At 42.9% G+C, this 27,217-nt stretch overlaps 2 long non-coding RNA genes across 2 annotated transcripts; both read right to left on the bottom strand.

The window, feature by feature from the left end:
- Positions 1-12,842: 12,842 nt before the first annotated feature.
- Positions 12,843-16,880, bottom strand: LOC124113882. Its single transcript, XR_006857816.2, has 3 exons — positions 16,824-16,880; positions 13,939-14,136; positions 12,843-12,933 (listed from the first exon to the last, which is right to left on the bottom strand). It is a non-coding gene; the product is annotated as an uncharacterized LOC124113882 (long non-coding RNA).
- A 7,642-nt stretch (positions 16,881-24,522) lies between these two features.
- On the bottom strand, positions 24,523-26,282 carry LOC124113881. Its single transcript, XR_006857815.2, has 3 exons — positions 26,168-26,282; positions 25,205-25,404; positions 24,523-24,638 (listed from the first exon to the last, which is right to left on the bottom strand). It is a non-coding gene; the product is annotated as an uncharacterized LOC124113881 (long non-coding RNA).
- Between the last annotated feature and the right edge of the window lie 935 nt (positions 26,283-27,217).

Genomic DNA, 27,217 nt, shown 5'->3' with positions numbered 1-27,217 from the left:
GAGCTAAGTGCCTTAGATCTGGGGCGTCGTGCTGAGGTCACAGTCACAGCAAGGTATCGACTGCCATTGTACTGCGACCGTCGACAGCTGGTCACCTGGTACAAGGAAACGGTAATATCTGAATACATGCATCGACAAAATCAGAATCAGGGCCGTCCAAGTTCAGGCGTTGAAGCGTACATTATACTGGCGATGCAGACATATCTCAGTGTACATATTCTATCTGTATTCCATCGTGTGCGTTAGTATGAGTGAGTGAGTGAGTTGGGTTTAACGCCGCTTTTAACAGTATTCCAGTCATATCACGGCGTGTCAGCTTAATGGGGGAGGAAAGCCCGAAGTGATGCAGGTCACAAACGTTTACCACTTCGGTGAAACCCACGAGCACGGGTATGGTGCTGACAAACCAAGAAACATAATCGGGGCGAACATGGATTCGAACCCACAATCATAGGTTTCTGGTGTGCCAAGGGACGCAACTCTACACAGCGAATCGTGAGTATGGTTTTACGTCCCTCTCAGCAATTTCACGCTGGGAACACAAAAACCGGCTTCACCCATTGTACCCATTTGAGAATCGAACTCGGGATTTCGGCATGACTACCTAACCGCCCGTTCATTCAATAGGCTTTTATTTTGGCCAAACTACACCTACACTTTACATTTCCCTTTTGAGGTACAATTGAACATGCTGTTTCCACCAAGATTTCTAAAAGCGGCATACGACTCTTGCTCAGACGTTGATCAAGGTTACAACATTCAAGGCCCCAGTAAAGCTTTCAAAACGTTATATGGTAGACATATGGAGGACATTTCCAAATTTGACGCTTCTGTGACAAGATGATGTATGATGCAATTTTGACTTCTACCATATGTTCCCGTGTGTTTTTTCAATTGACCTGCCTTTACATGTAGTGTTAGTGACGGATGCCACAGGTGGGGCAGGATCTTTTTGCGAACACCTAATATCATCACTTTTTGATAGTGATTTATAAACACATGCTCATAGTAAACTCGGAATCGTACAATCGACTCTGCTTTTGGCAGAGATTTCCTTATAATATGGAAAGGCCTAGGGTTTTGTCGCTTTTATTAAAATAACGTGACTTGACGTGATGACCGCCAAGAAACAGTCTGTACAAGATAGACTTTTTTCCAGGGCTTTGGAAGAATCTGCGCACACACCTTCACTATTAGAGGCGTGCGTCTATGAATGGGGTTTGTTGTGTATTGCCTTATTTATGCGTCCTTGTTTTAGCCTATTGATGCCGAGCACCAGGCAGGGTAACAACATGTACCATCTTTTAACGTCTTTTGGTATGACGCGGCCGGGGATCGAACCCCGGACCTTCCGCTCTCCGGCCAGACGCTCTACCACTAGACCACGGAGGCGGTCCGCCGGGGTGTGAATGAATGTTGTCCGTTTTCTTTACGCGTTCGTCTGACGTCAGTGCCGCGGAATCAACACAAAGACAATCATTGAAAATCACCCGTAATACCTACCTTTAAATGACGGAAGATAGTTTTTTTAATCAGAAATATTCCAGCTGTATCCTGGCGGTGTGTCTATAATCAAATCTCGACTTGGCAAACCAGTGGTTGATATTATGAGGTACGACCAACACCGTACACTGACATACCGATCATAGACTGTGATCACCGACCATGCCACAATTAAGTTTGGTCTTACGAAATTCATCAGGTGCTGGTGACATATGGTTATGGGGCGCATTGAACATGACATTTACACATTGGACAATTATTACTAAGATATTACGTTTATTACTAAGCCAGTTCCTGAGTTTAGCACACACTATTTGTCTAAGTAGCGTGAATAACTTTCAACTTCGCAATCAAGCATATCTCAGAAAACTTTTAATGAATTACTAGAACGGTTTTGAATATATTTATGTATATGGTTTAGGCGTTTCCATATTCCATCGAATTCATAAATGACATTTAGTTAACAATAATTTTTACAAATACAGTGTCAGAATTTTAAAAATATCTTATTTAAAACCATAAAGCTCAGAGAACCGATACTGACGTTTAAGTGAGTGAGTCAGTTTGGATTAACGCCCTTTGAACAATATTTTAGTTACCTCACGGCATGTCAGCTTGATTTTGGGAAAACCCGAACTAATGCAGCTTCCGTTATTGAAACCCACGAGCACGGGAATGGTGTGGTCATACCTAGGGTGAACTGGGATTCGAACTCACGATCAAAGGTTTCTGGCACGCCTAGGGGACGCAGCTCTGCGGAGCGAAATGTGGCGTTTTAGACCACTGGGAATACAGCGGCCCGCTTTCACTTGTTCACAACGACGCCGATACAGAGCACTGGCTGTCCTGATATTAATCTTTTCCATAACGAAAACAATTGAAGCCTTCTTATAATACCTACGTACTGCTGTCAGCGAGTCGTCCAAATAATTTAAGTTGATCTTGTGACTTCATTGAACAGGGTTGCGGGTTATTTGTTTAATGAGCATGTACTCATATGTTATCTTACACACTTGGTATTGATAGTTTTCTTTCGGTGTTCTCGACCTGAGTCCAGTCTTTTGAGTAATTTACACCAGTGCGTAGACATTAAAAACAGATTATGCTTGAAATGCTTTTTCCGGTGACTTCTAATTTGCATCTGTTACACACACGGGGTTCTACCCCACTTGTCAGACACTCTAGTTGTCAGACACTCCAGTTGTCAGACACTCCAGCTGTCAGACACTCCAGTTGTCAGAGACTCCAGTTGTCATACGCTCCAGTTTTCAGACACTCCAGTTTTCAGACGCTCCAGTTTTCAGACACTCCAGTTGTCAGACACTCCAGTTGTCAGAGACTCCAGTTGTCATACGCTCCAGTTTTCAGACACTCCAGTTTTCAGACGCTCCAGTTTTCAGACACTCCAGTTGTCAGACACTCCAGCTGTCAGACACTCCAGTTGTCAGAGACTCCAGTTGTCATACGCTCCAGTTTTCAGACACTCCAGTTTTCAGACGCTCCAGTTGTTAGACACTCCAGTTGCCAGACACTCCAGTTGTCAGAGACTCCAGTTGTCAGACACTCCAGCTGTCAGACATTCAAGTTGTCAGACTCTCCAGTTGTCATACGCTCCAGTTGTCATACGCTCCAGTTGTCAGACACTCCAGTTGTCATACGCTCCAGTTGTTAGACACTCCAGTTGTCAGACACTCCAGTTTTCAGACACTCCAGTTGTCAGACACTCCAGTTGTCATACACTCCAGTTGTCAGACATTCTAGTTTTCAGACACTCCAGTTGTCAGACATCCTAGTTGTCAGACACTTCAGTTGTCAGACACTCCAGTTGTCAGACATCCTAGTTGTCAGACGCTCCAGTCGTCAGACACTCCAGTTGACAAATACCGAAATTGTCAGAACCCCCAGTTATAAGACACACCAGGTGTCCTAATATAATTGTGTAACATATCATAAACATACCTTTCAACAATATGCGAGACGAAACGCCATTTCTCTGCATTGTCCATTTTCCTATGATTTGTTTTGTTTGTTTGTTTGATGTTTAACGCCGCACTCAGCAATATTCCAGCTTTATGACGGCGGTGTGTAAATAATCGAGTCTTGACCAGACAATCCAGTGATTGACAGCATGAACATCGATCCACGCAATTGGGATCGATGACATGCATCAACCAAGTCAGCGAGCCTGACCACCCGATTTCGTTAGTCGCCTTTTATGGCAAGCATAGTCGCCTTTTACGGCAAGTATTGGTTGCTGAAGACCTATTCTACCCCGGAATCTTCATGGGTCTTTTCCTGTGTATTTTAAGCATGTATCAGAGTTCACGTATGTGTCATTGCTGTATTAGTTTAGTAAACAAAGACTTGTGAAGAAATATATGATTAGGTTTTAAACATGACTGGGTAATGGTGAATTAATTTGCGTATTTTATTCAAATACACTGCTCATCTGGAGCTCGGACTGGAGTAGCTATTCGAATCAAATATTTCATTGACTTTATATTATTTAGTTTTATTTCTTTGTGGGGATATGTGAAGTGGGATTAGGTGGGTGGAGTTCACTTTAAATGCCGAACATGTAGAATAGTAATTTCTGTCAGCCGAAAGCCCTAAATACGTTAGACTGGAATCCCCTTGATGCACACGACAACAGTGTTATTATAACCAGTTAGGACCAACAAGTGTGTGCTTAATGCGGGGTGTGATGCAGGTCTCAGACGTTTGGTAAAACCCACGAACACGGGCATACCTAGAAACATAATCGGGTCGAACCGGGATTCGAACCTCTATAAGCTTCTGGTGTGCCCAAGGGAGACAGCTCTGCAGAGCAAATTACGGCGCATTAGACAACTGGGCCACCAGTGCCCCACCTTAGCAAGAAGCAATTGATAACATGAGTTGTTGGGTTTATGTCATTTCTAGAAGTCTGAGTGAGTGAGTGAGTTTGCTTTAACGCCGCTTTTAACAGTATTCCAGTTATATCACGGCGTGTCAGCTTAATGTCTCAGACGTTTACCACTTCGGTGAAACCCACGAGCACGGGTATGGTGCTGACAAATCTAGAAACATAATCGGGGCGAACCGGGATTCGAACCCACGATCATAGGTTTCTGGCGTGCCCAAGGGACGCAACTCTGCATAGCGAATCGCGGCGCCTTAGACGACGGGGCCACCCGTGCCCCACTAGAAGTCTGAACAGGTTCTACTGTTGGTTCACACAGCAAACTTAGCAATTTAGCCAACAACGTGGTATAAATCTGTACCATTATATATGCTCAATTAACATCCTAAATTACCAATGTACACATAGAGTCTTAACTACACATCGAAAGATGGAGTTGGAGTTGGAGTGACAAACCATTACAGCAATTGCTCTGCTGGTGGCGAAGGCTGCAATTTGTATTTCCTTTGATACTAGGACCAATTAATGCTTTATTTAGTGTCGGCCGCTGCAGAACAAAACAGCAACTTTCAGAAAACTATGATCGTTGGTTCAAATTCAAAACTCGCACGGGTGGCCAAGTCGTCTAAGGAGGCGCGGTTCGCTGTGCAGAGTTGCGTCCCTTGGCCACGCCAGAAACCTATGATTGTTGGTTCGAATCCCGGTTCACCCCGATTATGTTTCTAGGTTTGTCAGCACCATACCCGTGCTCGTGGGTTTCACCGAAGTGGTAAACGTCTGAGACTTGCATCACTTCGGGCTTTCCTACCACATCAAGCTGACACGCCGTGATATAACTGAAATACTGTTATAAGCGGCGTTAAATCCAACTCACTCACTCACTCACTCACTCACTCACTCTTCTTCTTCGCCCAATATAAATACGCAACGCCACATCACAGATGTAGTCATAGTTATGGGTTACATACGGACAAAACCGACCAAGTTTACTCAGCTGAGTACAGTTGTCAACAATCTGATCATGTATTTGTTCAACGGTAAGGGGAAGGTAAGAAAAAAAGTTTGCCAACAATACATTGAACCTACAAGGTGAGGTGAGGTGAAATGGGATTTAACGTCGCGTCCAAGATTATAGCACTTATATAGCGACGTGCATTCACGTGTGTGTGTGTGTGTGTGTGTGTGTGTGTTGCTGTTTGTACTAGTCCGGACTGATGCCTATTTATAGTGCTAGCTCACTGAGATACCATGCCGCAGTTTAACATGAATACCCCACTCAGACACAGTATACTGACTCCGAGCCGACCAGTCCTTGTTTTAGCCCCTTAATGCACAGCGCCAGACAGGGTAACAACAAGTACCATCTTTTAACGTCTTTTGGTATGACGCGGCCGGGTATCGAACCCCGGACCTGTCGCTCTCTGGGCGGGCGCTCTACCACTAGACCACGGAGGCGGCTTGAATCTACAAGGCTGCATCTTTCACTAGAACTATTTTGAAGTTGAGTTTAAAAATGGCATTGCAAAAAATAAGCCGAAGTAATATGCAGTCAATATGAAAGACAAGATGATGAATTGATTCCGTGCGATTTGAGGGGAACACGTAAGCCAATACATCAACGCGTACTTAACATGAGACTTCTTTTCTTCAAGTTGTCAATTTTTTCCGAGTTTTATGACAGAACGACTTAACGAAGGTTTTGACTTTTTGTGCACTCCAATGGCTTCATTGTGTTGTCATTTTCAGATTTGTCAATCGTGGAATAAAGGATTTTAAAAATAGGTGAGGTGAAATTGGGTGTTACGTCGCGTCCAAGATTATTTCACTTATATAGCGACGTGCATGCACGTGTGTGTGTGTGGCTGCTTGTACTAGTCCGGACTGATACCGATTTATAGTGCTAGCCCACTGAGATACCATGCCGCAGTTTAACATGAATACCCCACTCAGACACAGTTTACTGACTCCGAGACCGACCAGTCCTTGTGTTAGCCCCTTAATGCCGAGCGCCAGACAGGGTAACAACAAGTACCATCTTTTAACGTCTTTTGGTATGACGCGGACGGGGATCGCACCCCGGACCTTCCTCTCTCCCGGTGGACGCTCTACCCTTGGACCAAAGACCGGTCGATCATAAGAATATGTTATACCATATTAAATTAGTTCATTGTAACCCATTTAAATCCCAATGAACACCTGTGGGACGAGATTCAAAGACGTCTGAATGACGTCCGACCAAGGCCGACAACTGAAGCTGAACTGCGTCTGTCGTTCCTCAGAGTGTGGGCTCAAGTGCCTATGGCCTTCATCAACCGCCTCATCCATTCCATGTATAGACGTTGCACGGCAGTCATCAATGCACATGGCGGACACTGACTTGTGATGCCATTTTCTAGTCTAGTGTTGTGTTTCACTTTAAGAACATTTGACACTTTAATTTCAACCTTGATGACCAGTTTTGCCAAGTTTCATCTTAATGATATGTCTCAAGGTATGTTTACAGTGTTTGGACAAATAAGGTCTCTCATATATCTATCCATGGTGACGTTTCTTTTGCGGTTCAGTATATTTCTGGAACATAAGATCTGCTTGTTTCCAAACAAGTGATTAAGTGAGTGAGTGAGTGAGTGAGATTAACGCTGCTTCAACACTATATCAGGTACATAACGTCACCCTCCGGGGGATTCCGGTTTACAATTGGTCCCAAGCAACCTGGTAGTTTCAGGATCATATTCATTGTATTCTGCTGTGGTGCCTTTAGAGAATAACAGCCTTTCGGATTAGGAGTTAAAATAGGCCTTTAACAACCTACGCTTGTCATATGAGGCGACTAAATGGATCGGGTGGTCAAGCTTGGTGACTTGGTTTGAAACGTGTCGACGTACCCTGACGACGGGGATCGTTGCTTATAATATCAATCACTAGATCGTCTGGTCAAGACTCGATAATTTGGAATTAGCTAAAATATGTTTGATCGAGGAGCTTAAGAACATACAAAACGTAACGCTGGGGGTAAATCTCGACATGACACAGTTCGAAGTGAACAGCCAGAGGCAACGACAGACGCAACTGACACAAATGTCTACAAATGTTACTGATCTACTCGGAGGCGCCATGTATAGTGTTTGGAGGTTAGGACAATTTGTCAGCTGTATTGTGGTTACGGAACACTTTGTAGATGACAGTGACAGATATATGATACATTACCTCAGAAACTAGACCAAAGTGAAAGTACCTTAAATCAATGACCACATACATGAACACATCGCGACGAGGGGTACCTCTGTGTGAGTGAGTGAGTGAGTTTGATTTTACGCCGCTTTTAGCATTATTCCAGCAATATCACGGCGGGGGACACCAGAAATGGGCTTCACACATTGTACCCATGTCGGGAATCGAACCCGGGTCTTCGGCGTGACGAGCGAACGCTTTAACCACTAGGCTACCCCACCGCCCACCTCTGTGTGTGTTCTGTGAAAGCGATGAATAAAGGAGTAAGAAGACAAACCAAAAGTACCATTTTATTTTCATGGACGTTTATAAATTTTAAAGCGAATCATTATGAGGTATTTGTTCATACATCGGAAGTTCATTGATCAACAGGAACTGCATTTTTTAAACATTTGTTATGAAAGTTATCAGATGTGATCAGATGAGAATTGTGAACTAGATTTTGTTCATTTCTTATTTAAAAAATCAACAATTGCATGTTTGTTTGTTATTTAACGCCGCACTCAGCAATATTCCAGCTATATGATGGCGGTCTGTAAATAATCGTGTCTGGATCAGACAATCCAGTGATTGACATCATGAGTATCGACGATCTAAGCAATTGGGGTACGATGTCATCAACCAACTCAGAGAGCACTTCCACCCGATCCAGTTAGTCGCCTCTTACGACAAGCATGGGTTGCTGAAGACCAATTCCAACCCGGATCTTTACGGGTAGGGTCTTATTATAACACTTAATCCATAGGTAAGGTTAAGATGTGTCAAAAGGGCTGATTTTAGAGGTTTTGGAAAAAGTGTTTTTATAATTTTTGAACGTGTGCAAGTTTTTAACCTAAGCTGATTTTCACAGGATACGTCAATAAAAACAAGAACACACACATCGGGCAAAATACTGATCCGTATCACTTATTTTAGCCATAATTAAATATCATATATTTTTTGGGTTTTTTTACTTGTTAGAAGTTCAAAATATGAAAGTGTAAGAAATTATAATGGTTTGTAGTCAGCCATCTGAAACTGTCTGTCAAACGTGCATACCACCACATAAAATATTTATTAAAATGCCCTTACCCTACCTTCTCCCATCTTCCCGAGGCAAGCGTGCCCACAAGCCTATTATGGTGTAGGCCAGTGGACACTCTTGTCTCGGGACGATGACCTTCTCCAAATTTGTATTCTAAAGATCATAATATACTCAACAACAAAAGTTCCTGTGACACCAATATTTTAGTGTATTTTTCAAACAAGTAAAGTTTGGTTTTCAATATTGTAGTACATGTATGGAATCAAGTCACAAAAACGCAACTGCTACAGAAAAGCATACATTTCATGCAAAAGTTGACTTTTGTGCATTCCCCAATGCATTTCACTACCCAAGAATGGGTATCAAAACACGTGCGTTAACGGGATTCCATATGCATTGTTTAGCATCGTGCTGACAACAACCTCTCCGAAAAACAACAAAATTACGCAATTTTTCAACATTACGAAATGCTACGCCTGGTATGCTTGAAGCAGGATCGAGTCAACATGATGTTGCAAGACAATTTAACGTCCACAAAAACACCATTTTGTGTTTATGGCAACGTTGGCAACAGACGAATGCAGTCAGAGACCATCCTCGGAGTGGCAGGCCACGCGTAACCAATAATCGACAAGACAACTGGATTCGAACAACACACCTACGAAATCGATTCCAGCCAGGAACAGTGACTGCAAGAAGCATCCCTGGCCTTCGACGAATATCTTCACAAACCGTACGTCGTCGCCTCAGATGTGCAGGGATTGTCGCCAGAAGACCCGCCAGACGTCCCATTTTGACAGGAAACCAGCGTCAAGCACGTTTACAGTGGTGCAGACAGCGTCTACGCAGGACGGCCATGCAGTGGGGACAAGTTCTATTCACTGACGAGTCTCGTTTTCACCTCAGCCAGAGCGATGGACGGATTCGAGTGTACCGACGTCGAGGTGAACGTTACGTCAATCATTGTGTCACGGAAGAAGATCGGTTCGGGGGCGGCAGCGTTATGGTATGGGGTGGGATTACAGCAAGACAGAGGACCCGTTTGATTAGGGTAGAGGGAAATCTCAATGGACAGCGCTACCGCGACGAGATCATCGGCCCTGTTGTTCTACCGTTTTTGCGTCGTCATGGCCCAGGCGTTACCTTTCAACATGACAACGCCCGGCCTCATATTGCTCGACTTGTTCAGGATGCTCTTCAACAAAACAACGTGAATGTCATCCCCTGGCCGGCTCGGTCCCCTGATCTCTCACCAATCGAGCACATGTGGGATGAGATGGATCGGCGCCTTCGACGTCAACCACGTTTTCCACAGACACTCCAGGAACTTCGAAACATGCTCCAGCAGATATGGACAGATATCCCACAGGACTTTGTGCGACGCCTGGTCCATTCCATGAGACGAAGACGTGTTGCCTGCATCGCAACCTGAGGTGGACACACACGCTATTGATTTGTAAATTGACATTTTGGCATGTTCATGTTTTTTTATGAAATCACGCATTTTCTGAGAAGTCAGTATGGCAAATTTAACCATTTAAACAGTTACAAGAGTCTTTTATCTGTTGCAAACCGAAATTGTTTCAGATTTGGTAAAAAAACATAACTATGCATTAAATCTTATTCAATGTCACAGGAACTTTTGTTGTTCAGTATATGAAAACCGAACTCAGCTTTATGAATTGTCGATACATATTGTTATACTGTCTTGTAGCCACGTGACACGCTATAAATCCACTTTTTAGAAAAGGTTCTTGAATATTAAAAATTACTTTTCATGTGAACCTGTAAGAATTGCCATTATGCTTTTGAATTTCGAAGAAATGAATCTGATAAGTATACTATTAAATGTTTTCATTGTGAACAGTTTGAATTTTCAGGTGATAATTTCAAATATTCAAATGTGGAACATTTATGATGACCTCATCGAATTGTCAACATATGAAAGCATAAAAGAACAGCCTTGTGCTCTATTCTGTGAAATTTGTCTGAGAGGACTTAAAAAACTCTTCTTGCTAAATCTTCGTCACATCATATTGTTCAGATTCGACATTAATTCTTACGAACAATATCAAGCTAAAAATGGCGCATGGGTAGCTTAGTCGTCTAAATCGTGGCACTACACTATGCGGAGTTGCATCGCAAATGGCTAATCTAAAGTAAAAAAGATATGGGATGAGTTGTATTGACATTAACTACGAAGCTAGTACCTAATGTCATGATGTCTTTCAGATTCACATTTAACTACTTCATAGAGTCAATATTTTAAGTGCCAATAAAAAATATTCATTGTACAAAGCATCTAAAATGTCTCCTGTCTGTCTGTATATAAGATATAAATATACCAGACTACCAGACAGTGACAGATGATTATATGAAAGGTTAGGTCTTTTTACACGAAGAAAAGTACATTTATGAATCGATGTAATAAATAATATATTTTATTGTTATAATCACAACCGCTGCCATTATCGAAATAAGATGAGGTGAGGTGAAATGGGGTTTAACGTCGCGTCCAAGATTATTGCACTTATATAGCGACGTGCATGCACGTGTGTGTGTGTGGCTGCTTGTACTAGTCCGGACTGATGCCGATTTTTAGTGCTAGCTCACTAAGATACCATGCCGCAGTTTAACATGAATACCCAACTCAGACACAGTATAATGACTCCGAGCCGACCAGTCCTTGTTTTAGCCCTTTAATGCCGAGCGCCAGACAGGGTAACAACAAGTACCATCTTTTAACGTCTTTTGGTATGACGCGGCCGGGAATCGAACCCCGGACCTTCCGCTCTCCGGGCGGACGCTCTACCACTAGACCATGAGGCGGTCTCCTGCAAAATGACCATGTTTTATTTTGTTATATTTTGTTGTGTCTACTTCTGTTGAAACTGATCAGAAGGGAATAAGTACGGTATATCGTCCCAGCAACATGCCTTATGTATGGAATACTGTAAGGGACATACTCGCGTTTCCAAAGGTTGAGATCGCGAGAATGCGAGATCGCGATAATGTCCCTTACAGTATTCCATACTTATGATAATGCCACGTAAATCTCGGCGTATCGGCTTAAAGTGTGAGGAAACACTGAAGGATGCATGTTATAAACAATGACCACTCTGTTGACACCACGAGGACAAACATGGTGCCGACAAAGTATGGATTATAATTAGAGCGAATCTGGAATACGAAGTCATGCTTAGCGGACATAGGAGCCTAACTCTGCAGAGCAAATGGCGGCCCAAGATACTACTGAACCAACCGTAACTTCGTTATAAATCTGAAGTAACTGGAAAACTGATAATACTGAGTGAATGAGTTGTGTTTAATGCTGCTGATGTCAGTTATATGACGACGTGTCAGCTTAATGTGTGAAAAAAGATCTAAATGATGTGGGTCTCAGACATTTACCACGGGTACGGGATTCGAAATCAAGGTCCCAGGTGTCTGCCTGGCCTAAGGGACGCAACTCTGCGAATTTGCCCTTGGGCACGCCAGAAACCTATAATTGTAGGTTCAAATCCCGGTTCGCCCCGATTATGTTTCTATGTTTGACAGCACCATACCCGTGCTCGCGGGTTTCACCGAAGTGGTAAACGTCTGAGACCTGCATCAGTTCAGGCTTTCCTCCAAAATTAAGCTGACACGCCGTGATATAACTGGAATACTGTTAAAAGCGGCGTTAAAGCCAACTCACTCACTCACTCAAACTCATGTACATGAAAATGTATACTCCTCAGGCATCAGGTGTCAAATAGTTTATAATTACGCTAGATGAGGGGCGCAACCCCGAATGGTTTATTCTCCCTGTCGGACAAGTCCATTTTATGCACAGGTGGGTTTTTCACCACATATTCCGATAAATTTTCACGTCAACTACCTGTACCTTTCCGCAAACCACTTGTCATGTCTCTCCCGCCTTTAGATGTGATCGTTCGGCCATGGCCTGTATCTGCTTTGCCCAGCTACATCAATGGGGAACAACTCACCAGACACTCCCCTCTCAAAAATAACGTCGCCCAATATGACGTCACCAACCTGCGAGCCAATATTCGAATCTCCAGAAATGACGTCATGTGAGAACGTGGTTTTATCGTGAAATAAACCACACTTCGTTCTTCATTGTTCTTTGCGATTTATCGCGTAGCTATCTTATATTGGTGCATAAATACAACGAAAAAGGACTTCGAATTATTTATTCAAAGCGTCACATGTAATTCCGTAAATGCTGCAACATCTGCGGCGCGACAGCTTCATCTTTCGCCAGGCATCTCTGCAAATGAAGACAAAACCAGTAGTGTTGAGTTCTTGAAAGTGAAAGTTTTGACAAACAAAACGTCGTCACCTACATGTGAATTACTCTTGACCTAATCACTTCCTCTGATGTTGAAGGTATCACTAACGCTAGATTGTTTGGCCGCACTCAGCAATTGTCCAGCAATATGATGGCGGTCTGTAATTATTATGGATTCTGGACCAAATAAACCAGTGATTGGTATTATGAGGAGATATCCACGTTTTCCGGGCACGATGACACCCAGTCCACCAGCCTGACCACCCGACCTCTTAAACTCGAATCTTTTGACAAGAGGGATTACATGGTAGCCATTCTAACCAGAATCCCACACGCCGTACTGGCACAAGCCTTCTTATCATATGTAAACTCGGTGGACGCCTAAAGTTCATTTCGTCCCGAAGGTTGAACTAAATCTAAGACTGTTAAATATATTATGTAGTTTATAGTAATCTTAAATCCTTTTTCGTCATGGTAACCTATTTAAATTTGCAAAAAAAACTTTGCACATGTTCAAACCATGTCTAGTAAGCTTTAAGTCTTTGCGAGTGAGTGAGTATTGTTTTACGCCGCTTTAAGCAATATTCCAGCAAAATCACGGCGGGGAACACCAAAAATGGGCTTCATACATTGTACCCATGCCGGGAATCGAACCCGGGTCTTCGGCATGAAGAGCGAAAACTTTAACCCTTAGACTACCCGACCGCCCCTTTTAAACTATGCGCTATCCTATGAGTGAGTGAGTTAGATTTAAATCCGTTTTAAACAGTATATTCCAGTTACATCACGGCGTGTCAGCTATATGTGGGAGGACATATCTAAGTGATGCAAGTCTCCGCTTTGGTGAAACCCACGAACACGGGAATGGTGCTGACAAACCTAGAAACATAATCGGGGCGAAGCGGGATTCGAACCCACGACCATAGGTGCCAAGGGACGCAACTCTAAATCGTAAATAAATGCAGTGCTATATGTCATACATACATCCTTTGTAGCCAAAATTGTTGAAATATGGCTCAGCGCGTGGATAATACAGCCCAGTACGATAGTAAGGCTCTGCGTAGCCATACGGCTCCGGGTAGACCCCATAGTGGGGCCGCACATAGGGGACATGCGCCATCACGGCTGCAACGGCGATGCAGAGAACCAGGACTGTTGCTAGGACCTTCATTGTAGATTACTCTGTAATTATAAGAATAGATACATACAATCAAAGTAACTTTAAATCGTGACCCGTGAATATCCGGGTAGAATAGGTCTTCAGCAACCCATGCTTGCCGTAAAAGGCGACTTTGCTTGTCGTAAGAGGCGACTAACGGGTTCGGATGGTCAGGCTCGCTGTCTTTATATCCGAATCGATGCTCATGATGTCAATCACTGGATTGTCTGGTCCAGAATCGATTATTTACAGACAGCCGTCATATAGCTGGAGTAGGGCGTATAACAAACAAACAAACATTAAATCGTTGAGATCAACAAATATCCAGATTAACGAATAGTGTACATAGTAAAGTCACGGTAATTATTAATGCGTCCCATCAGTACGGGTCACTCTTCCTGAGGCAAGCGTGTCCACTAGCCTATATCAAACCTAGTTTCTACCCTTGCCACATCAAGGCCACTATTTTGGCTCGACCCTGGCGCCACCTCGCGTAGATCACGAGTTGTGTCCCTTGTAATGAAAACGCAATATCCAATGAGACGCTGTTCTTTTCTCGTATAGCTTCACAAAGATGGCGACTACCATAGGAGACGACCAAGTCGATTCGCGATTTTATCCTTAACACAAAACCATAGGCAATCTTTGGGGGGTTATAAGATGAAAAAGACATATTCTTCTCAACAAAGATGGGCAACGTTAAATCACTTTCATACATAGGTGTACCAGTCGTGGATGTTGATTTTGTGAAACGTGAATCGACACGGAAACAAGTCTTTGATAAAATGGCTCGTGGACACTTTTGCCTCGGGTTAACGTGTTTGCACTGTCTATATACTACCGACAAAGATAAGGGAAGTAATTAAAATGACTTGAACGAAGCCATCGCTAAGGTCTACATTTGTGGCGTTGCATCTGAACGCAACATCTAATCACAATGATATTTCTCATCATGCATGGACAGCATGTGATGCACGTGCATACAGAGGCCGTGTGTGGCATGTATGGGGGGACTTACAATCACTGATGCAATTCAGCTGAGCACATGCTCAAAAATGCCTTCGAGATAGCATTCAGCGAACAAACAAAATGACGAATTGTGTATACGATGGGGGAACGTGTAATTTCTCGACTGTGGGACAAGTTCCGTCAACTGGGTTGGGTTGCAATGAGACCGGGGCGTGGCAGGCCTAAAGATACCAACTGGATAGAATCGTCTCATTACATTAATTACACTACGCAATAGAATCAAATCTACTCCTGTTATCAAAAGGCGAATATCAACATCGACCGTTACATACCGTCTCTATGCAGCCCATCTGAATGCAAGGCGTCCTGTGTAACGATTATCAACGGCGGCAAAGTTTGACTGGGCTGTGCAACACCAGGGACGGGCTGTGCGTCAATGGCATTACGCCATGTTTACAGATAAAGCAAGGATTGAAGGATTTTCCAGATGGCAGAAAACGTTGTTGGCGAATTAGCGGCGAATTAGCGGCGTGCTCTAAGACAGTGAACCCATTCTTGACCATGATCGGTATGGCAGCGGTAATGATATGGTGTGGGCGGTATCACACACCACAGGCGAACTGATTTGGTCATTGTGAAGAGATATATAACTGTCCAGCCATATGTTGACATAATTTTGCGTTCTGTCATTCCCTTCGTTAACATTATCGGCAGAAATCTGGATCTGGAAGATGACAATGCCAGACCACAACGTGCCCAGGTCGTCAGAGATTATTTCCGACTAGATCGCATACGGACATATGACTGGCCCGCTAAGTCCCCTGGCATGTCCCCAATACAGCATCTGTGGGATGTTCTCGGCGGAGAGTGTACGCCAGGGACCCAGCACCCGCCAACGTGGCCAGCTTGGGGTAGCTCTTCCGGCGGAATGGCGGGCAATACCAAGGGCAACCATACGCAAGTTGATCAACAGAATGCCATCAAAGTGTCGTGCATGTATCGCCCAACATGGTGGACACCAGATACTGACCTACACGCCCGAAATAATTTTTACAGACAGTTATTGTTATTACACCTTCACTATCATCTCATCAGTTACCTTATGATTTGTCGGTTGTATATAGGTAGTATATATACCGTCAAACCCAAACAAACATTTGTAATTTTAAAAAAAACGATCATTGAAGCATATCGTTACATCCTACCATGTGTATGTTACGATTACATAAATAGTCGTCGAAGATGCCGAAAATCAGTGTCTAAAACATAAGTAACAGATGGGACAATAATGCCTGTTGTCACTGTCCGGCTGACCTTTTGACGTGATATATTAAATGAACACTTTCCAGGAAAATGTTTTGGTACCCTTATAAGACATGTTAATGCCTTTTTCCACAACAAAACTAAAGAATGACATTGTCTGATGTAAAGGGTATCGCGTCAAAGCTCGCTGAATACAATGTGTAGTGCTAACACAGGCTATTTAACATCCAAAAACACTCTCGCGACATAATCTGTGTCTCAATTCTCTAAATCCTGTGCACGTTTCATATCACAAACACCCTAAGCCTTATCTGCCATCAAGTCCCAGAAGTGTTCAGACTTGGGTTGACATGATCAACGCCAGATTCATGGTTTTGGTCGCTCGTTGAAACCAGCACCGCTTTCCTAAGCCTAACATAATCTGATATATCAGTGTTCCCCTCAAGAAAGAAGTTTCAATGTAAACGATCATTCCTACCTCAATTGCTTGAACTGTAACTGGTAAGCAGACCCTCTGGCACTTACATTTATACCATTGTCCTTGATGAGTTAACCCATAAATGTCAAGTAAAATAACGAGAAACAGGTCACTTTTTATTTGATTGAGATTGATCTACGTAATGTTTGCAGCTTAGGGCATTCTTGAAGCTTGCCATCTGACTCCGAGAAGCAGTCGCGAATACATTCTTTGTCATTTCCTTTTAGTTTGGAAAGGCGGGATTGTTTAAGGCTCATTTGGCCCACGGGTTTTGCGTGATTGAATGAGATGGACTACATAGTTTTATATACGTGGGTTGTGTCACCAACAATGATTCAGAAGGGATGACTCCTGATACGGACGGATGAAATTAAGTTTTGAAAAATCTTCAATATATATACATTGCCATATAGTTATTATGATATCATGTTCATTGTGATGTTCTGTACGCCAGAAACATGATTGTGGGTTCGAATCCCGGTTCACCCCGATTATGTTTCTAGGTTTGTCAGCACCATACCCGTGCTTGTGGGTTTTACCAAAGTGCTCAACGTCTGAGACCTGCATCACTTCGGGCTTTCCTCCTACATTAAGCTGACACGCAGCCATATAACTGGAATACTGTTAAAAGCGACGTTAAACCCAACCCACTCACTCACTGTAATGTTCTATTGACACAGAAAATAAATGTTCTGTGACTATATAATATAGGATGGTTTTCGGTGTACAGTAACCCTATTTTACGTGTTACATGAAGTTAAAATTATGATAATGGTTGTGTTAGGCTCTGAATAATTTAAGGAATGTGAAATTGTTACGTAGGTTATCATAAGAAGGTTGACATATGAATGGCAAAAGGTCTTTGTTCATACAAAACTTGTGGAGCCGGGCGTAGTATGCAGTTGTCCAGCCACTGGGCTGCTAGTCAAAACATGAGGCAATTCTTGGATGATGATGATGTTTATTACTGTGTGGCAGATGGTGGGAGGGAAGCTGGAAAGAAGAGTCCTCCCTCCATAAAGAGTTCATGCAGAATGCATGAGGACGGCAAGTGAGAAAGGAAGTTTAAAGAAGTGGACCAAAGGGCCAGTCAGAAGAAAGTTAGCATCTGACAGGTATTAAGGAAAGTCAAGATGCTTCACAGTGACATGAAGTGGTGGACATATCTAAAATAGATAAGGGGAAGTCCAGGTGAAGCTGGAGAAATCACAGAGGCTGCAAAAGGGTATCAAGGTTGATGTTAGTTGGCTGATATTCAACTGCAGACAAGGACAACATATAATGATCACAGAATGAAGTGATGGTGATAATGGATGAAAATGTATATATGTATGTAATGAATACTAGGGGGTTATAAGTGGGTGGTACTTATGTGGCTATAACTCATTCAGAGTTAGCACCACCATCCGGCTACACTTGCATTATTGGACTTAAAATACTTAATGTATAGGTAAGGCTAATGTATTTCGCTTTGTCTGATTTTAGAGTTTTTCTGGATGAGTTTTTCTGATATATAAATGAAAACGTCTTTGACCCAAGCTCATATTCCAGGATGATGACAGTACAAACACATGGTACAATCTCCCGGCTCATCATCAGGGTATTGTCATTAATAAAAGTTGGGAAAACCGCCCTGTTTACTTTTAGCTTTTTGGGCCATTCTGTTTGGGCTGAGACATTAAACCTGGCTCCTACTGTGATCGAAAACGAACAAATTTGTTTAATATTTGCTTCTTTACTTATAAGCAGCAGAATATCTACACTTGTACACAGCAGACGTAATTCAAAATAACATATCTTTTGTAGTTTCAACAAAATCAGCAAATGCGCTATCGTGTGTATTAAAATTTTCCAGTCCATCACTTGATTGTCTGGTTTGTGTTTGTGTGTCCCGTTGCATGACAGGAGTACTGCTGTGTGCTGTCAGGCGATGCACACACATACTTTTTTATACAAATTGTGTGTGGCGGGTGCTACCGTTAGGGTAGGACATGCTTACCCTTTTGGCAAATACCTGGTGTCATCACTTATTTTCAGAAATCCATTCATATTAATTTCACTATTTTCTCTTTAGTGGTTAGTCTCTAGCGTTGGCGTCTAATTGTACTTGATCGTATCAGAAATCCAAACTGTTCCAATACTTCAAGGTGTCTGTAACATTTGACCATTTCATTATTTCATTGAAATAAAAAAATAAAATCTAATACTTCCAGCAGACCAAAATTGAAACTTATCCTACCTAATGATGTCAAAAGTAAGATATGTGGTGACGGATGCGTGTATTTCAGTTCACTTTACATTATTTGAAAAAAATGTTATAGATCTTCGTCTCTTCAAAATGTCATCGTATTTCATTCTTGTCATTTCATCCGGTTACCAGTCTTTTTCTTCATACTTGTCATTCAACGTGCCATGAGGATGAGTAACTATATTTATTGCTATTTCTACAACGGAATTATAGGGGCATGATATATATACAGATCAATTACATCCCGGTAACAAACAAGGTTTCTCAAACACTCCGCCAGATTGCTTGAATGTTCGCAGTCACAGAAAAGTACCAAGCTCAAGTATGTAAAAAAACCATTTGTTTTTGCAATTATTTTCACCACTATCCCACACGACAAACTTAAGGACAAACTTCAGTCTGAATCCATGGGGCATTTGTTACTAGTGAGTGAGTTGGGTTTAACGCCGATTTTAACAGTATTTCAGTTATATCACGGCGTGTCAGCTTAATGTGGGAGGAAAGCCCGAAGTGATGCAGGTCTCAGACGTTTACCACTTCTGTGAAACCCACGAGCACGGGTATGGTGCTGACAAACCTAGAAACATAATCGGGGTGAACCGGGATTCGAACCCACACTCATAGGTTTCTGGCGTGCCCAAGGGACGCAACTCTGCACAGCGAATCGCGGCGCCTTAGATGACTGGGCCACCCGTGCCCCCTGCATTTGTTACTAAACGTGGTGAACGTGATAAAGTCATATCTCTATGTTCAGGCGATTTGCCCAACATGAAAGCAAATGTCATCTTATGTTTTCTGCGAAAACAATATTATGTGAAATGCTGGACTTCCTGATTGATAACATATATATGATATTTTGGGACAAGATTATTTAGGAAAGAGGTAGGCATCCTCATGGGCACCAATTGTGTTACTCCTCTTGCTGAACTGTATCTTGATGCATAAGTGTCGGGAGTTCTGCATGGATTGGCAAATCAAAACAAGCGAATCTTGCGCCGAAGTTCTGGCTTCAGGTGATCTTGGTGCTCTTTTATCGTTCATTAATTATTAAATAGGCAGTTCCCTTCTAATGATTAACCCACCTGCACTAGAAAAAAACGAGACCTGTGAAACTGAATTTATCTGTTTCGTATTTAGATCTATGCATAAGGTCTCAAGTGATGAGGGTCTTTGCAGGGCCACTTTGGGTGGACGGTGCACGGTTATGGTGCTGACAAATCTAGAAACGTTATTTTGTCGAACCGGGAATCGAACCCACAGTCATAGGCTTCTGGTGCAACCAAGGGACGCAACTATGCATAGCTAACTGAGGCCGCCTAGATGACTGGCAACTCGTGTCTCGGGTAGGTTCTTTAAGGAAGACACGACCAACCCCACACTTTAGACATTATCCGTATCACTAACGCGCCTGTGTTACCAGAGCCGTGATACCTCATTCCACCTCTCACTAATAGGACATATCTAGTATCTTCTTGACCCGTGAAGATCCGGGGTAGAATTAGTTTTCAGCAGCCCGTGCTTTCCATATAAAGCTACTTTGCTTGTCGTAAGAGGCGACTAATGGGATCGAGTGGTCAGCCTCGCTGACTTAGTTGATGCATGTCATCGAATCCCAATTGCGTGGATCGATGTTCATGATATCAATCACTGGATTGTATGGTCCAGACTCGATAACTTGCAGACCGCCGTCATATAGCTTGAAAACTACGCCGTAAATCATCGGCGTAAATCAACAGACAAACAAAGTTTCTTCTTCGGTGACAGAGAAGACAAAAGTCTAAATCTGCCGAACAACTTAAAGTAGTGGCACGTGGACCTGTGCACAACGCACAGGTCACAAATCAGGTGAGTGAGTGAGTTAGGTTTTACGCCGCTTTTAGCAACATTCCAGCAATATCACGACGGGGGACACCAGAAATGGGCTTCTCACAGTGTACCCATGTCGGGAATCGAACCCGGGTATTCAGCGTGACGTGCGAACGCTTTAACCACTAGGCTACCCGACCGCCCCTGAAATCATGTGAAGTTAAGCAACGTCTGTCGGAGAGCTTGGCTCCTGAGAGTTTCTACGGCTTCGGTCCTGCCATACACTGAAGCGCACGTGGCGTCCTTGGACATGTGACTTTGTTCGAAATGTGCCTTCGTTCACCCTGCAGTGAATGGGTACCCGGTAGGATGAAATGGCAATGTGGTTGTTAAAGGGCAAGTTCACACGGAAATAAACCTATTTTTCTTGTACTTTTTCCACATTAAAAGTGTTAACCTAGAAGTGTCATAGACAAAATATAAAAATATCACAATTAATTAACATATTTTTCGCATTAAAACGGTTTATATTTTTCACATTTACCAAGTGTTCTATTTCCACAACAAAAACACCATGGCTTATGCCCCTTGCAATATGACGTCATTGGTGCCAATTGATAAACATTATGACGTCATCATGCTTTGTTAGAGCCGCTTCACGTGGTGTAGGTACAGGTGTGTGATTCTAGCGTCTCAGATGCCAGCCAGCATAGTGTTATGCTGAGTCACCACTGCGCCGGAGTGTGTCGTAGGCCATGTTGTTTTACCGCAAACTGGTACTTGATATCTTTTGCGTTGAGAATAGACAGGGACCCAGTTGAATTGGCACCAATTACGTCCTAATCTAAGGGGGATAACTCAGGCCTGTTTAGCTCGAAAAACGAAGGCCTCATAACGGCATATCATTTTCACACTATTGTGAGCTTCCTACTTTCACTGTGAAAAAAATGAGTGTATATTTTCAAACACAGATACTAATTAATTCTAAAATTGCGTTTTCTTTTAGAAAACGCAGAAAGAAAGTGGTTTTTGCGTGTACACTTCCCTTTAACCTTATGGCACCTAACAGGCAGCTTGGGTTGTATACTCCCTGAGCTGAGAATGATTCTTGAGCGCACACTGATCCAGTGACCAGGGTAATAATAGCTCTTTGAACATGACCCTGAATGGTGTGGAACTATGTTCAATATAAATAACCTATTATTACAGTCGCTGGAATGTGCGTTATTTGAGGATTGGGACAACATACCGAATGACGTCACGACGAGGCTTACGTCATCAATATGGCGTCGTGTCCTGGTTCGTCTCGGTCCCCGAGGCGGTCACACAAGATATTCACGCCATAACTGATGCGTCCAGAAGCTCTGTTATCAAACTTTCGTCTTCTGATTTATGTGTTTGATTGCATTTTGTTGGTTCAGCCCAAGTGCCATGACAATGTCTGTTGACATGCTGTACCATAAACGATTGAATCAACTACATTTCAAATGAAATGTATACATTTGTGTGCTTTCCTTTTATTATTTTTATAGTTCATGGACAATCTGTTTTGATGAGTAGTTCGTACGACCAAATGTGGCTTGGATAAAAGGTTGCAGAGACAATTCTAAACTCATTTCAACCTTATTAAATTAATACTTGTGTTGCCTGAATTGTACGTGATAGATACAACAAGATAATGGAGTATAACGAGCATGTGGATAATTTAGAATGTCACAACATAATTTCCAAGGGGGTACGGGTGGCGCTATTCGAGTTGCGTCCCTTGGACCCGCCAGGAATCGATTATGGTGGGATCGAATCTCGGTTCGCCCCGATTATGTTTCTTAGTTTGTCAGCACCATACCCGTCCTCTTGGGTTTCACGGAAGTGGTAAACGTCTGAGACCTGCATCACTTCGGGCTTTCCTCCCACATTAAGCTGACACGCTGCGATATAACTGGAATACTGTTCAAAGCGGCGTAAAACCCTACTCACTCACTCACAACACATCGGACCAAACATCATGACGCTAGCACCTCCTCAAAGGGAAAACCTATTTGATTCATCCAAGAGCTAGTCGTTCATATATCCGTCGCTACATCCGCATCCGACTCAGAGGTTGGAACAGGTCCTCCAGGGTCCACTTGCACAAAGCGATCTTAGCGCTAAGATGATCGTAACTCCAATACTTTAACATAGGCTTACAATAGTCTTAGCGCTAAGATAGCTTTGTGCAAGTGGACCCTGATCAATCACGTCGCTACCAACGTCGCGCAGTTCCAGACCACTGACGTCTATGTCGTAAATGTGCCATTCCACAGCGGGGTTTATAGGCCCGAATTCCTGCAGCACGTAATCGTCAAGACAGTGTGTGTCTGCTGACGCGACGTCAAAGTCCCGTCAACGCTGACGAGGTCACCGTCAGGTTGCGCACATGTAATGTGCGCAGATGGCGGTCCTTGGATTGTCACACTTCGCCTACTGCTTCGTGGTCTCCCAATGTGTTTTGTCTGGTGGTAAGCACATGTGTCTGGTGGTAAGCACAAAGGTCAGACTGCTGCACCCGTGCATTCTTGCAACATGGACCTGCGTACTCCCCCGCGCCATTCCAAGACCCCGGCCTCTCTGTTCTTCTGATAACCCTGGCACGCTGTCTCAGCAGCCGCTTGCTTTGTAACCATCAGTGCATTTTCCTCTCGTGCCTTCATCAAAACACCTGTTTCACTCAAATTTCGCAAAAATATAATTTTTCTCAAACAAATACGTCCTTCTAACAGTCAGGTGTTTTTTGGGCAATCGTTTTCAACCTCAGTGAGTGAGTGAGTTGGGTTTTACGCCGCTTTCAACAGTATTCCAGTTATATCGCAGCGTGTCAGCTTAATGTGGGAGGAAAGCCCGAAGTGATGCAGGTCTCAGACGTTTACCACTTCTGTGAAACCCACGAGCACGGGTATGGTATGACAAGCCTAGAAACATAATCGGGGCGAACCGGGATTCGAACCCACAATCATAGGTTTCTGGCATGCCCAAGGGACGCAACTCTGCACAGCGAATCGTGGCGCCTTAGTCGACTGGGCCACCCGTGCCCCCGTTTTCAACCTGTTTTCATTCTCCTTTCGGCATGGTATTAAACCCTTTTCATAATCTAACAATGTTTAGTTTACTATGAAAGGCAGTTTATATCCCCTAAGCTTTGCCAAATAACGTGACAGTAAGGAGTATATCGTCGAAGACCTTCATTTTATCATATTTTAGTTATAATTGTATACTGGTTCAGAAGGTTATATTTCGCTGATGATACTGGCGACAAATGAGCTATGTGTGCCCCTTCTACAAGGAATGCCATCTTTGAGGTCTATTCAATACCCATGTTATTCGCTTCCAACAACAATCACTGGGTTGACACATGCTGCCGAGGGATGGCGGGGTAGCACGGTTGTTAAAGCGTTAACTCGTCACGCTGAAGACCCAGTTCGATTCCCGACATGGGTACAATGTGTGAAGCCCGTTTCTGGTGTCCCCCGCCCTGATACTGCTAGAATATTGCCAAAAGCGGCGTAAAACCATACTCACTCACTCATGTTGCAGAACCCTGACAGTTGGCATCATGATATTGTACATTTTTTCTGAGTTACAACATTGACATAAAAACAAACAAGAAAATACAAATGATCAATTAATTTATTCAGTTTTTCATCGAGCGTTTCCAATTCCATTGTATTGAAGGCGTGATATCTTGAGAGAGGTCTTGACACCAGGTCGTTTTTTGAAGTACATTTCTGGAAAGAAGAAATTCATCACATGAATGAGAATATATTGTCTGTGATTCCTAAATAAGGATACGAAAATATGTTATATATACACAAAACATCGCATGTATGATTTGTTTTATAAGGTAAGCATATTACGCCGCTTTTAGCAATATTCCAGCAATATAACGGCAGGGGACACCAGAAATAGGCTTCACACATTGTACCCATGTGGGGAGTCGAACTGGGTCTTTGACGTGACGAGCGAACGCCTTAACCACTTGGCTACCCAGCCACCCCAATTCCTGTTCAGAGTCAATGTAAATGGTTGATAGAGCTTCCCTATGGTATAAGCATAAACATCAGAATAAAATAAGAATTCTTCTCTTCAAGGTAGGTGTAAAAGTATACATTATTCACTATCCAACGTGAAAATAAAACGAAACCTCGTTTACTCGATGCATCGTTTAAGACGAAATGTTGAGCATCACAGAGTTGTTATTTCGCTTGATATCGTCCTCGACATACTGATAACTCGAACTATGGCGCTTCGAGGAAACGGGTTTCGCCGTGTTAAAGAAACAAGATCTACTTACATCCGAGGTAAGGGAAGCGACGGAAAAGTCCGAATGGTTCGGCGAATGGCAGGAAGTATGGTTCGGGCCTTGGGAACAAAAACGGCCCCGGGAATACCCGAGGGAAAAGATGGATTGATGATGCCGTGGCAATCACCATGCAGACAAGCAGAATAAGAGCTAGGACCTTCATTGTCGAATTCTTCTTTGTGAACTGGTATCTGTAAATATGAAGAGAACTTTATCAGTAGATGGTACTGTTTGAGGTATTGTACAATACGTGTGTTCTACATTCTGATTCGCTGTAACACGTGGTGAAAGGGGAAATGAAAATGTTTTGATGGTAAGTGAAATAACAAATTGTTGAATGTATTAATTTTAATGTAGATGTTTTAACTAGGCTGCTCGGATGTGTTCAACCGTTGTGTCGTTTCAGATTTTCAGATGTGTCTCTCTCTCTCTGCTTGTACTAGTCCGGACTGATGCCGGTTTTATAGTGCTAGCCCACTGAGATACCATACCGCAGTTTAACATGAATACCCCACTCACACACAGTATACTGACTCCGAGCCGACCAGTCCTTAGCCCCTTAAGAACGAGCGCCAGACAGGGTAACAACCCATACCATATTTTAATGTCTTTTGGCACAAACTTGTCAAACGGAAAAGAGTAATTGTTGATTGAAAAAAAGATTATAAAGCACTAAACCACATCGATTTCTTTTAAACAAGGAATTTCGCAGAAATAAGGCCTCAGTGCCTCAACATATCACGATTCTCGAAGAAACGTATTACGTCCTCAAACAAATACCTCTTCTGTAAAGGGGAAAGACTAAATTCCCAACATGAATAAACTAAATGCGAATAATTATACGACAATTACAAATACGAAATGGCAGAGTTCCCAAGGAATAATGCAGAATAGTATCAAATAGAAACCTGAAATCATATTGAATAAAGATGAACACAAATTTAACCACTGTACCTGCCGGAACGTTCTCGTCAGTCGATGGTGGTGTAGACTGACAGAGAAGGTAAAGTCCTTTATACGTTTTCTGCGGGATTGATTGACTACTGAATGTCACGTTTTTTAAGAAACGTCATAGGAAATTGCTTCGTATTGTCATGAAGAAGTGATAAATTTTTTATGATCCATGTCGACTGCCATCTATCTGACAACCTGTCGAACTGGGAAGCGAGGTCATCCAATGGCGCTTTGATTACATTTACTTTCGCCATGTCATTGTTCATATTTGATGACTGGTCACATGATGTTAAAATGTACATGTGCAGTGTAACCGTGTTATTTTTTATTTCATCATGTGAACATCGACCGTTTATGTTTATAATTTGTTTATTTGAACAGATTCCAGCAATGAAATGGCGGACTGTAATCATGTCCGGACCAGTCAAAGCAGTGATTGATATTCAGAACATTGTGTCACGCCATCGGGATACGAAGACAGGAGCCAGGCCACCCGATCCATTTGAGCGCCCCTTACAAATAGCATTGGTTGCTGAGATTCAAACCTCGCGGTAGGGTGTTGTGGGGTGGTGTTGGAGAGGCACCCAAATTACGGCGAAATATATGAGTAGCAAGTTGTCAAAAAGGCGCGTTAGTACGGAAGTTTAGTAGGGCTACGATGAAATAATTTTTTTGTCTAAGTATCTCCTACGTAGGACTTAGTATCTCCTACGTAGGACTTAGTATCTCCTACGTAGACTTACTAATTCCTACGTGGACTTACTATCTCCTATATAGGACGTACTATCTCCTGGGTAGGACTTACTATCTCTTACGTAGGACTTAGTATGGCCTAGAATCACTATCTCCTGCGTACGGCATAGTATCTCCAACGTACGACTTACTATCTCCTACGTAGGAGATAGTAAGTCCTACGTAGAAGATAGTAAGTCCTACGTAGGAGATAATAAGTCCTACGTAGGAGATAATAAGTCCTACGTAGGAGATACTTAGACAAAAAAAAATCATCGTGGCCCTACTACGCTTCCGTACGTTAGATACTAAATGACA

The sequence above is a fragment of the Haliotis rufescens genome, unplaced genomic scaffold (genome assembly GCF_023055435.1).
Source record: "Haliotis rufescens isolate VD_foot unplaced genomic scaffold, xgHalRufe1.0.p SCAF_12, whole genome shotgun sequence".
NCBI classification, from domain to species: Eukaryota; Metazoa; Mollusca; class Gastropoda; order Lepetellida; family Haliotidae; genus Haliotis; species Haliotis rufescens.
Note: the sequence above shows the minus strand (reverse complement) of the source record. Positions and strands in the feature narration are given on the sequence as shown.